General features: G+C 37.5%; 1 long non-coding RNA gene across 1 annotated transcript; it reads right to left on the bottom strand.

Moving 5' to 3' along the window:
* Positions 1-3,793: 3,793 nt before the first annotated feature.
* On the bottom strand, positions 3,794-9,426 carry LOC121680266. The gene is made up of 4 exons (XR_006021623.1): positions 9,384-9,426; positions 8,952-9,049; positions 7,968-8,079; positions 3,794-4,100 (listed from the first exon to the last, which is right to left on the bottom strand). It is a non-coding gene; the product is annotated as an uncharacterized LOC121680266 (long non-coding RNA).
* Positions 9,427-13,347: the final 3,921 nt, after the last annotated feature.

Here is a 13,347-nt window from a genome sequence, read left to right as displayed (position 1 = left end):
ACTAGTTTAAAGAGAGAGCGACCGCTCCAAAGTAGCTGCCACTGAAACCTGACAGTCAGTCTCAGACTCAGGTGGCCGACGACTCAACAAAATGCCCTGTGTAGCCTAGATGATTTGGTGAAATTGTGATTTGGTGAACCAATTCAGAATCGGGTTTAGCAACAACTATAGGCTACTAACTAGTTTTGAATCTCGAGAATGAAGACGAAATGTCGAGATCTCGACATTATATATCTCGTATCTCGTCATGGCAAATATATTTTTTTTCTTCATGTGTGGCCCTAATACTAAATCATTGTGTTTTGACTTTAATCACAGGGTATTTAGTATTTAACACAGGCTATTAGTATCTAAATACTGTATATGTTGACTGCACATATTTTATTTTTCTCTCTCATATCTGGCCTTTCCCATTGTTGTGTCCACAGGGCAGCTGAAACTGTTCATCTCCTCAGAAAATGGACGCCTTGTTGTTCATAGTAAGTCACACAACCAGTGGTTATGTCTGGCTAGGGTTAGGGTTAGGTAACCTGGCTGTACAGTGTAACATTAGTGTATTAACTAGAAAATGCAATTCCAGGGGATTACCATTGCATGTAAATGCAAAAAAGCTGCTGTGTATAACATTATATTACTTACAGTATGATTATTCAGATTACATAGTCTTACAGTATTCTGAAAACCACTTACTTGGTTAGATGTTAGCTTAGAGTATATGGCAGTCAGTAAAAATAAATTGTCAAATTCAATATTGATCAACATTCTTTGTTTTAATACAGCAGAATGATACTCAGAATACACTAATGAACACTTACCAATGTAAGCTTGAAGTAAAAATCACAGTTGTTTATATTATATATACAGAACTTGATAATGCCAATCATATTATCCGAAGACAGATCTATTTATCAGTGGTAACTCTGAACTGGCAGCAACAGCTAGAGGCCTCAGTTAATGGTATTAGGTCAAATTTGATGGTGATATACTGAAGAATAAAAGAGTCAGCCCTTCAGATGATCAGTTTTAGACAGAACTTAGGTTAGAATCTTATTTTTCACACAGCACAGCTCAGGTCTAAAAACAGAGGTCTAACAGCATAACTTAGTCTCACAGATGTTACAGCACAGGTATGATTCAAAGTAGTGCTGTCAGTTAAACGCGTTATTAACGGCGTTAACGTAAACCTATTTTAACGGCGTAATTTTTTTATCGCGAGATTAACGTTCTTTTTGGAGTAACAAACTTTGTAGTTTTTTCACAAGCTGTTTCAACAACTAGTAACGTTAGAACAACTACAACACCACACTGGAGAGGTCTAACAGCACAGCTATGTTTCACAGATGTTACAGCACAGGTATGGTTAAAGGTATGAATGGTTGACAAATATGATTCACAGGTATACATGTTCCATATAGTTAGTGAGTATAGTCCTCACACAACAATATATTTCTCAGAATGTCTCAGTGTAGATCTCAGATAAGTCTCAGTATGGTTAAATGGTATGTGCAGATATGTTGAGATATGGTCACATGTTTGTAAGAATGTATGTTAGTAGGTATGTTGCTAGCAACATTGTCAGAGATGTATGGTTGACAGGTGTGCACACACGTAATGTCATACACGGTCATCACCACTGGTCTGGAACCTAAAAAGGCAAAAGCAAACAAGTTTAACAGTTATACCAAAACAAGGAATGTCTGCAATTGTACAATTGTTCAATACAACTAAGGTATTTAAGTGAAGTTGTTACATTACATTAGGCTGACACATTATAACCTAACGACTAACATGGTAAACAGTTTAATCTTTTTAGACAATTCTCTCAACAATTCTAGGACAATTAAAAAAAAAAGGTAGAGTAGGCCTACAATCAGGGTAGGAATTTCACGACGGCCATGGCCGTCGTAGCCCCTTGCGTTGGCCGTGAGGCCCCTTTGAAAATCAGAGGTTTACAGGCCACGGTGGCCTTGGTGCCCCCTTCTTTCAATATTCTGCTTTGCGTCCTACTAATAGCGATTTTTATTTAGCCTGTGGCCTGTCAAAATAAACTTAGCATTCACAGCGCAAATTAATTTAGTCATTTACGCAGTGGAGAAAGTGGCAGCGCAAGAAAGAAAGTGCGTCCAAATTCACCCATTCTCATGTTGAACTACTCGCGAAGTAGCCTATTCATCACACAGACACCACGTATCACATGAAAGAGCTTTTTCTCAGCTTTTAGCCGATGATTGCTGTATTGAACGGTTCGCGAGAAAAGTAAATAATATAATTCAATTTAATCATACATTCTACTGAAGGTGTTGCGTCCCATGATCTGCATACACATTCATCTCGGTGTAATACTTTACGAACCCTTCTTTTAACACATGACAACCCATATATCAGAATAAACAGGAGACCATACCGAACACAAAGGTGTAAAGCAGTCCCCTGTACAGTTAGCCGTTCCAGAGTAATCCAGTTTTGAATTTGCAGTAAAGTTCGACATACATGGGTGTCTCCAAATTTGGGCTTTAAGTTTTACAATGTGTTTAAATTGTTCCACATAATTTCATAACGGGCCAAATACAAAATAAATGTTACAAATATCGCCTATATATTGGTAAATCAGAGGACAGCTGACTAAGAGTTTGTAAAAGTAGCCTTAATGATCACAAAATGCTAAGCATGCATCTAGGCTATTTGAGTTTCTTAAAGCTGAGCTGTGCTTAAATTGTTCAATACATGATTTCATAACAGCCCAAATATAAAATAAATGTTATATATAGCCTAGATATCTGTAAATATTAGATAGTCAGATGATTTACAGTTCTATGTAATATGTCATGTTTTCATTTCATGTTTTTGTAATGTTTCATACAGTGATGCAGGTCTACTGCAGTGAATAGGCTAAATACAACTTTTTGTTTTTATAGCCTACTACTAATAGTTAACCTTGGCCTTGGTGCCCTGACATGTGGCCTTTGTGCCCCCCACCAAATATGCCCAACTGAAGGCCAAGTGGCCTTGCCCCCAGAATGGTGAAATTCCAAGCCTGCCTACAATACCATCAAGCTACTGGTAGTTAAATACTAGCCTATAATATTAAATTGCAAACAAAGCAGAATTCTGTGTTTTATTGTTTTCAGTTTTAGTATAGGTGATAGGTAATCATATTTTTTTTAAAATATAAAACGTAAACAGCTTAGAAAACTTTGCAGGCAAAGGGTCTGTTGTTGCTGTTGATAATCATATGAGTAAGGACGGATCATTCTGATACTAAGTATCTTGATAACCAACTGCTATAACTTAAACAGCTTGCTAGGTCTGTCAGCCACATTTTTTCCTACAGATTACAATGTACTACAACTGTAAAGTTTGATTCACGTGCCAGGCTACACTTAAATTTATAGCCCAGAACAATGCAGAAATGAGTAGATCAAGTAAACATTGTAGCCTATGTTGACAACCTGATGTTGAATAGAACCAGTGACCTGATGTTGAATAGAACCAGCCCAGAGGAAACTTTTGCTTCTAATTTGTATCCCTTCTGTTGCTAAAGAGGCAAAATGGTGATTCTCTTTTAAGGATCATTTAAGTATTACTTTTGTCACAATTATTTCTCCTAATTTTGCCTTAGGAGAAATAAAACAAGCAAAAGATGAGACACATAACAATAAGACAAGTAGGAGTCACATAAGTGATATTAGTTTGAGAAGCAGGAGAAATACGGGAGATCTCTTATATGTTTGAGTGTAGTCTCACTTACAACTTGTTTCTCCTTAGGAGAAATAATAGAGCAGATGGAGTCACATAAGAGATATTAGTTTGAGTAGCAGGAGAAATACGGGAGATCTCTTATATGTTTGAGTGTAGTCTCATTTACAACTTGTTTCTCCTTAGGAGAAATAATAGAGCAAATGAGGAGACATTGCAATTAGAAACTGTTGAGAAGTAGGAGTTACAATACATCTATAAATCATCTACAATCTATAAATCATACAACATGGAGAAATGAACTAATAAACAATAACATAAACAAACTGAACTTGTGCCAAAGCGTGCCATACTGTGTACAATGGTGGATGAAAGCGTGGGCTGGTCAATCTGCGTCTTTTATCCTGGTGGTGGAACCAACCAAAGGGAGGGAGAGAAGAGCAGAAAATAGAACATTGTTAGTTTGTGAGCCACTCAAAAATACAAAGTAAGACATTTGTTTGACCGTCTGCTTTCATAACTGTGGGAATTTTGATACAGCACAAAGATCAGACACACCTTATTAATCACTTAAACACAGAATGGGGGATGTGATAGCTACCACTCACATTTGCTATATGTTGCCCAATTGAAAAACAGATTTTATTGATATATTTGTCAAGCTTAAACAAGTTTGTTGAATTCCCTCACCTCATCTAGTGAGTAAACTGTATTGTCAGGCTAGGATTAACCCCTATCCAGTTTACCGCTAGGCAAAACCTTGTTTTGGTTGGACTAAGCCTATTCAGTGTAAAAAAAAAAATGGGCATCTGAAAATAGTTTAGTTCAGAGTCCTGAGGTCAAAAAAGTAATTTGGGCAATTTTTTTTTGTCATCTGGGAGCTTAACAGGACGCATAACAACTAAATGCAGCGTTGCCTTGTTTAGTTCTGATAGTGGGTTTCAACAGGAACATTTCTCCTGTGATCAGTGAGGTTTAAGTGATGAGTATTGCTGAAACATGTCACACAGTCTCATTGAAGGGCAAATCTGGTGTAAACTGATTCAAAGCCTTGATGTAAAAAGTAAAGCTGACTCAATATGGCAAAAAAGCCTTCGGTATCTTCTTTCCATTACAGGGTTTCCCCAGGTTTGACCACCCCAAATAAGACTAGACCTTTTTAAGACCACTTACATGAAAATTAAGACCTACATCACACCCATTATGCGGTTGTAAAACACCAGATCAAATCCATAATGACAATAAAAACAACACTTCCCCATGATGTGCTGTCCTCTCCTTTTGACTGATTATGTTGATTTATTACTGCCGGTGCGAAAACCCAAAGTATTGTTTGCGCATATTCCAAGAAATTAGACTAGTGTAGTTGTCACGATACCAAAATTATTGTTTCGATACCGATACCACATCAAGAATAGCGATTTCGATACTTCTTCGATAATTCTTAAAAAATCTATTTGATTTGGGGGCCCAGACCACCTTGACATCATCAGTAATATTGAATATAGTGTTATCATTCACACCAGTGGGCATCTTAGATTCTGCTTGACTCTTTCCACACACACAGAAAATGTTTCTATTTCATATACCTTCAAATTCATATAAAGTGTACAGTTAATGTATAGTATTTTTTAATCTGCATAATTACTATTAATCTGCTTAATTGCTAAACATATTTAGTCATTTGAATACTTAATATTTATTTTTAAACTGTTACACCTAGGCAAATTTTAATGTGGTGTGTAGGCCTAGGTGTAATTGAGTGCTTGTCACTTTAAGAAATACGTGAGTAATTACTGTAGCCTTCAGTCTCACGGTTTTAGGCTAGTGAATAATAGTTGCACATAATGTATAAGGATATGTGGATGCAATTCATTGTTGTCTGTCATTAGATAAAATAAATGTAAATAAAAAACTATCAAGTTCGTAGAAGGGATCATGTTCAATAATGATTTTAGCACTAATGACGAATGACATACATGACCTGAGCTAGCAGAATTAGTTAGCAAGAAGCTCTCTCCAGATGTAAAAGTTTGCGCTGCCTATTTCTAAATGACATTAAACCCAATAGTAGACCTACGTACATCTCATAGCCTAGGTAGGTTAGCAACACAAAGTTGAGAGGTGCAAGTGAGCAAATCAACTTGATATTAGCCTATTATTATGTGTTACCACAGAATCACTTAAGCTAAACTAGCATCCACGTCTCGCTGTTTATGGCACGACAGCTGCGCATATGTGTGTGAGGAGAAAAGACGCATAGCCACAGGATTGGGGTGGAGGCACTAGAAGCATACCTTGTGCACACGAACAAGAACACGGTCATTCTTAAAGGAGAATTCCGGTGTGATATTGACCTAAAGTGTGTTGAAACATGATACCGAGTGTAAACGTATGTCTCATAGCCCATCTCGGCTTGTCCCCTGCACTCCAAAATCTGGCGCTAGTTAGCCGATGCTACCAACAGCTTTTTCAATGGTGGTGCTTCGGCATCGTAGCCTGGTAAACCAGACCCTGGAATCTTTCAGATTAAGGGTCTGGCCACGAGTAATGAAAATGGCCCAATTCGAGGGGCGGCACCAAGCATGCATTTGAAACTCTCACTGCACGCAGTTGGATAACGCTACGACCAATCACAACAATTCACCAGTGTCGGTCATCAGTGTAGCTCGCTTTTGTCCCGCCTACACCGATTTGATTGGTCCCTCTCGCTCGAGAGATAGAAGAAATTTGGATCATTGCTCGTGGCCAGAGTATCTTGCGGGCACAATTGAAATTGTGCTCTCGCGAGAACTCTGGATTTCCAGGGAATCGGCATCGGGCTAGCCATGCAAATAAATGGTATTTTAATGATTCACAGGTATGATAAGGGATCAGATTCCAAAAAAAATTCAGTGGAAATGTATGGATTCCAGTTTCTTCCAGTAGCAGCAACTGGAATACATGCATTTCCACTGAATTATTTTTGGAATCTGATCCCTTATCATACCTGTTCATTCTTACTCGTAGCTCGACTTATCGTGACTAAATTCAAGATGCCTGCAAACGCTAAACTTCGTGAAGATACTGTCTGTATAAATCGTCTTGTAAGTAAACTACCAGTGCTTTTTCAAAGTTCTCAATGTCTCGTTTTAAATGTCAGGGCCCTCGGAAGTCTACCAATGAAGTGTGGAGATACATTGAGCCTCGTAAATGGTGTAAAACAGTGATTTATTTGCATGGCTAGCCCGATGCCGAAGCACCACCATTGAAAAAGCTGTTGGTAGCATCGGCTAACTAGTGCCAGATTTTGGAGTGCAGGGGACAAGCCGAGATGGGCTATGAAACATACGTTCACACTCGGTATCATGTTTCACACCGGAATTCTCCTTTAAAAGTATTGATACTAATAAAATTAGGTATTGTGACAACTGCTAATAGCTATTGCGACACTTTTGTAGTATCGGTGCACCGTGCAACACTAAATTAGACGATCTCTGATGTTACGCAACCCCCTGTTGAATTTTCACATTGTTGTTGTTTTTTCCCCCATTTCTCCTTGCTTGCAGGCTAGTATAATTAAAATGTAAGCCCTTCGTTTAAATTAAGACTTCGGCAACGGAATTTAAGACTTTTTCAGACCTTAATTAAGGAACATGACATTTAAGACCGTTTAAAGACTTTTAAGACCCCGCGGCTACCCTGCATTAGGTCAGGAATACCAAAAGTACTTCTATACGGCTCTGGGCTATACTTCCCTGTCCATAACTCAGAATTGGCTGTGCCACATTTTCTTTTTCCTATGAACAGCACACAGTGATTTCCAACAAGAGCTATGGATCAATTCATACCGGATTTGTCCTTTTAAGTGATTTGTAAACAAGTAGGAGTGCTTTAGGGTCAATTCGGTAAATCAAAGACAATGACTCAATATTACATCTAAATTAGCCCAAAACATTTAGCTCTGATCACTCAAGAGACACTGACAATTGTCAAGAACAAAAACAAAATACAGAAAATACAGTATACACCATACAACAAATATTAATCATTTTGGCCATGTCATTTTTTTTTTACTTTTGATGTATGTTCAGCTCATCTGTAAAATATCTTAAAATTTCGCCTCTATCATTTCTATGACAATGTGATTTTGTAACTTTCGTAGCTACACAGTTTGACGTTAACTGTATAAAAGTTGAATACTTTTAGTGCAATAGAGGCCTACCCTTTATAAAAAGCCCACCAATAATGCTCACCACAATTGGAAATAATTTAAAATAAGAGAAAATTACCCCAGCTTCATGGATGTTTTGGAACCTCCAGCCCTTGTAACAAAAGCCTCTTTGACCTTTGTGGATTCCACAGCTGTCCATCCGCAGAGCGTTCCACAGTGCATAACGTAGGCTGCAAATAAAAAGCAAAATCAATCTATCAGTGTGGTAATAACAGCTCTGAAACTGACAGTTCCAGTCATTGATTTTGATTAGCTGAAAAGTGTTCCTTTCTGTTGTAATTCCCAAGTTACACATCCTTGTGTACACATCCCTACGCAAAGAATGGTAAAAAATGAAGTTGTTACAACCTGTGGCCAATGTTCCACTTACCATTGTGTGACAGTCTACATGAACTATTTATTGGTGTAGGGGTGTATTTATAAAACCATCAACTGTGCATAAGGTAAGACAACCAGGCTGAAATGACTAAAAGAGGAATACAATAATCTGTTGGAAATTTATCTTAATGCCTCAATTAAAAAATGAGGAAAAAATCCAACCTTTAAACACACCAATATTCTTTGTGAATGAACCAGGTATCGTAAATTAATAAATGTTATTCCTTAAAATACAGGAGGCATAAGTAAGGAACCCCCTATGTTAAAATCCCATAGAGGCAGGCAGATTTTTATTTTTAAAGGCCAGTTATTGAATGGACTCAGGATAAAGTTCCCTTGGCCTTTGTAATTAAAAGATAGATGGATAGCCCCACATCACATACCCTTCACCATACCTAGATATATCATGGTTTTATTTCAGTTAGGCTAATAGCTGGTTTGATTTGCATGCTACAGATTCTATTAATTGCAAAAGAAATGTTGACTGGTAAGTTATTCATGACTGCAGATGCTGACTTGCCTATCTCTCGATCCCTCGACCGCAGCAACGCTACTTTCCTAATTTACCTGGGTTACAAGAATGCCCTTTCACTCCTGTTACAATATGTAATTTATAGCAGGTTAAACAAAAGTGAGAACATATTGTGGGGAAAAATATACTTACCATTTTGGTACGCTGTTTGTTCAGCAATTTGATCTGATGGTCTAGCGTAGTCTTCCATTTTTTTAAGAAGCTGTCGGCCTCTTTTCAGTGGCATTGAGCTGGAACCAGTTTAAACCAGTGGCAATAACGTTAGCTTCGTCATCTTGACTGACATCCAAAAGACATTTTAAAATTCTGTGCATTTTGGCTACAGCATGGCTTAACACCATTCAAAACATACAGACTAAAGCTGTATAAGGCAAAGTAAGCTAGCAACGTTAAATTGTCTAACGTTAGCTTTATATACAAGCGGCACAGCCAGTGATGTAACTTACAAGTAGCTAACATTAACTAACTAGCTAACTTTATGTGCTGCTTCGTCAGGTTGTTCAATGATATATTGAGTCTAAAAATATGCAAGAACGTTAGCAAATTACCAAAATGTTAATGTACCTTCTCTGAGTTTTCGTGGTGGCAAGTTCCGCACAATCCTTCATACCCACACACCGTTTCAATTGGTTTCACTGGGCGCCAAATCTAGACTGCATTTTCTGGTAGGAGTCTTCTGCACGCGAGTTTGTCACGTCCGACCATCATAGACCTCTGGAGTCTAACTTGATTTCTCTAACTTGCTAACAAGTCGCAAGTTAGCTCTGGGGTAGCAAAAATCAAATTGTGCCGCCTTCACGTACCATTGATTATAATATCTACTCGGAAGGTTGAAGACAAAAGTGCGTTCAGGAAAACGTCTGCCTCTCCGATTTCGTCGTCTCCCTGGCCTGCGCGAGAATTTAACAGGTGATCTCCTTATATGGGCATAGATGGTAGCTTTTTTTGTAAGCGAACTTCAGAGGCCTGTCAGAGCATCGTCATGTGTGGTGGTCACATCACATGGTTAGGCCTACTGTTTGCAAATGTGAACTTGAAAATATGTGCAATTAAAACAAATAAGCCAATGAAAATCATTTGAGAATTGTTGTACAGCTACAACAGCTAGAGCTCTTACAGATCAGACTAATTTATAAAACAAATAGGTCTGGATGAGCATTAAATGAGTTCACTTAGAGAGCTCTCTGATGGATAAGCCTGAGTAAAATATGAGATATATAAATTGAGCAAGTCTGAGTATTGTATAAGCCTTTGCTGAGATCTCTTTTGTAAATCAAAAAAGGACTAAACTGAGATAACTAGAATGAGAACGGTTCAAGCTTGTGAAGAGATCTCTTTTACAGAACTGATGGAGCCTAATCTGAGATTTACCAAAAAGATCTGAAATGAGAATTGCATGAGTTTACAGAGAGAGCTCTCTGGTGGATCAGCCTGAGTAAAATATGAGATGTATAAATTAGACAACACTGAGCATTATTTAAAATATTGATGAGATCTCATTTGTAGATTAAAGGGAGTCTACACTGAGATAACTTAACTCTTTTGCTCCAGAGACAAACCTGAGAAGCGGGAGACAAAAGCAATAATCTCATTTTTATATCACTGTGATCTCATTATTGTCTAGGAGAAACAATTGAGAAAGAGAGGAGCTCTCATTTTAACATTTTCTTTCCTCTGGGAGAGCCTAGTATCTGTAGGCCTACTTCTCTGGTTACGTTAACGTTCTAGTTAAAACACTCCTGGTAGGTAGGCCTAATGAACAAATGTAACGTTAGTGCATTACGTTTGATTGTCGTTAGCTATTGAAACCTACAGCTAATCTGTCACTGTAAAGTTGACGACATATTAACGTTGATTAACAGTGGGTTTCCTTACATAATACATATCAACGTAGCAAGGTGCTAACATCAACTATTTCACTAACGTTAACGTTACCTAACGTTATAACGTTAGTTTAGTTATTTGTGACCCATCATTTCATACACGCTAAGATTACATAATGTTTGACGACATAAATGACTCAAATACCAAAAACCGGAACACTTACCTTGTCTGTAATTCGAGAAATGTGCCTCTGAAGAAGAGTTTTACAGTGAAAAGTTCAAATAAAGTGACCAAGGCACAGCAGGCGAAGACGTTCAGAAGATTCACAGCTCCAGGGCCAGCGGTAGGTCACGTTCAACTGTTGATTGCTTTCAGCTGGAGGTCACGTCATAATGCTAAAAGTTGCCGCCACGGCGGTCAATGTTAAGTCAATGGGAATTTATTGCTATTTTATCGTAAATATCTCAAAAAGTATAAAGTTCACAAATGTGAAAAATACATTGGACAAATCTCCGTTACAAGACCTTTGTAATATTGTAGGACGTCAAACGGTTCAGTGGTTTTAGAGCCTTTGAACGTCAAAGTTGGTCGGAAGAAGAATAAGAAGAAGAAGAACAGCGATAATAGTCCATTTACATGCAATGCAATAACCAGGACAAGAAATAAGAAACACCAACCCCTGAAAAAGGTGAAGTGGAGGGTGAGGACAAAGCACTGTTTGATTGTCCTAATATAGGCTATTTATATAATTCTAGAATTATAGGCTAACTAGTGTAAACCACTTCCAGTAAGTCATGCTAAGCTAGGCTAACAGTGTCAGACTACAAATGCAATTCCGAGGAATTACACGAGGGGATGCAATCTGCTGGTTAGGGTGTTGGTGGGGCTGTTGAGCTTGTGATACCTGCAAAGGTGCTTTTGGAGTAACCAAATTTGAATCTTGTGTGACATGGCATTCTTGAGATATAACACTCAAGGTGTTTTTGACCTTGACATTTGACCTTCAACCTCCAACATCAACTCACTTCATCTTTGAGTCCATATTTGAGATATAATGCTGAATGCATGAGATATGGCTGGGACTTTTATTTTGACACACAGGAAACACTTTAACAGGATGTGTAGTTCAGGTAGAGCTAGATTGTATGCTTAGAGGCTGAGACAGTTGAATTCCTCACAGGTGACACCTGTGCCAGTGTTCTGATTAGCCTGGGAACTGCTCTGAGAACTACTTAACGAGCGCAGCTCTATTATGACATCACAGCCCCCATTCAAGTCTATGGGGGAAAAATACACTTTTAATTACAAATATCTCAAAAATGAAAAACGGATAGGACGGTAAAGCCTTGGAAGATCTACGGAACGGTGTTTGAACCAAATTTGTACGTTAAGCGGTTTGGGCTGAATAGCGCGCACAAAAAGGTAAAAAGAAAAATAATAATAATAACTAGAAATGCAATTCCAAGGAATTACCAGTGCATGAAAATGCTAAAGTTGTGATGTAAAATATCATGTATAGTTAAAACAGATAATACAGAGATGGTTACTACGGTGATGCTAGGATAGACATGGTGGTTGCATAGCTTAATAAAAGTTGATAGTTTAAAAGTTGTTGATAGACAGTAGATAGTTTAAAAGTTGTTGATAGACAGCTAGTTTAATAGATAGTTTAATGATAGTTTAAAAGTAGACCGTTTAAAAGTTGAAGGTAAATAGTTTAAAAGTTGTTGACAGACTGGAAGTTGAATGAATGTTGATATTCAAATAGTTTAATGGCTGTGTATAGGTAGATATTTGACGATAACTGAAAGTTGGAATGGCTCTAATGTTTGCTAGCAGTTATGCTAAGATTTTTAACTATGCTAACCATGCTACTTAGCTAATGTTTTATAGCAGTGCTAGCAATGCTAACCATGCTACTTAGCTAACGTTTTCTAGCAGTTTAATGAATGTTGATATTCAAATAGTTTAATGGCTGTGTATAGGTAGATATTTGACGATAACTGAAAGTTGGAATGGCTCTAATGTTTGCTAGCAGTTATGCTAAGATTTGTAATTCTGCTAACCATGCTACTTAGCTAACTTAACTAACATGTTCTAGCAGTTTTGCTAAACATTTTCTAGCAGATATGCTAACTATGTTAACCATGTGACTTAGTTAACCAAGCTTATCATTTTTAGTAGTTATGCTAACCATGTTACTTAGCTAACCTAGATAATCATTTTTAGCAGTTTTGCTAAATATGCTAACTCACATGCTAACTATGCTACTTAGCTAATCATTTTTAGCAATTTTACTAAAAATGCTAATTAGCATGCTGACATGCTAGCATGCTAACTATGCTAACCATGTGACTTAGCTAACCTAGCTAATCATTTTTAGCAGTTTTGTTAAAAATGCTAGCAATGCTAACATGCTAACTAGCTACAGTGGGTAGGAGTCATAGTTGATGAAAAGTGTTGACAGTTGATGACGAGTTAAAAGTTGTTGATAGACAGCTAGTGAATGTATATAGTTTAAAAGTTGAATGTAGATAGTTTAAAAGTTGTTGATAGAAAGCTAGTAGTTTAATGATAGTTTAAAAGTAGACCGTTTAAAAGTTGAATGTAAAAAGTTCAGTAGTTTAATGGGTTACATTGTTTAACAGTGGATTATTGTAGTGAGGACTTTTATTTTGAAACAGTTTTGGGCAGAGGAAACAGT

Source organism: Alosa sapidissima, chromosome 13 (assembly GCF_018492685.1).
Source record: "Alosa sapidissima isolate fAloSap1 chromosome 13, fAloSap1.pri, whole genome shotgun sequence".
Classification (NCBI taxonomy): domain Eukaryota; kingdom Metazoa; phylum Chordata; class Actinopteri; order Clupeiformes; family Clupeidae; genus Alosa; species Alosa sapidissima.
This window is presented reverse-complemented; position numbering and strand designations above follow the sequence as displayed.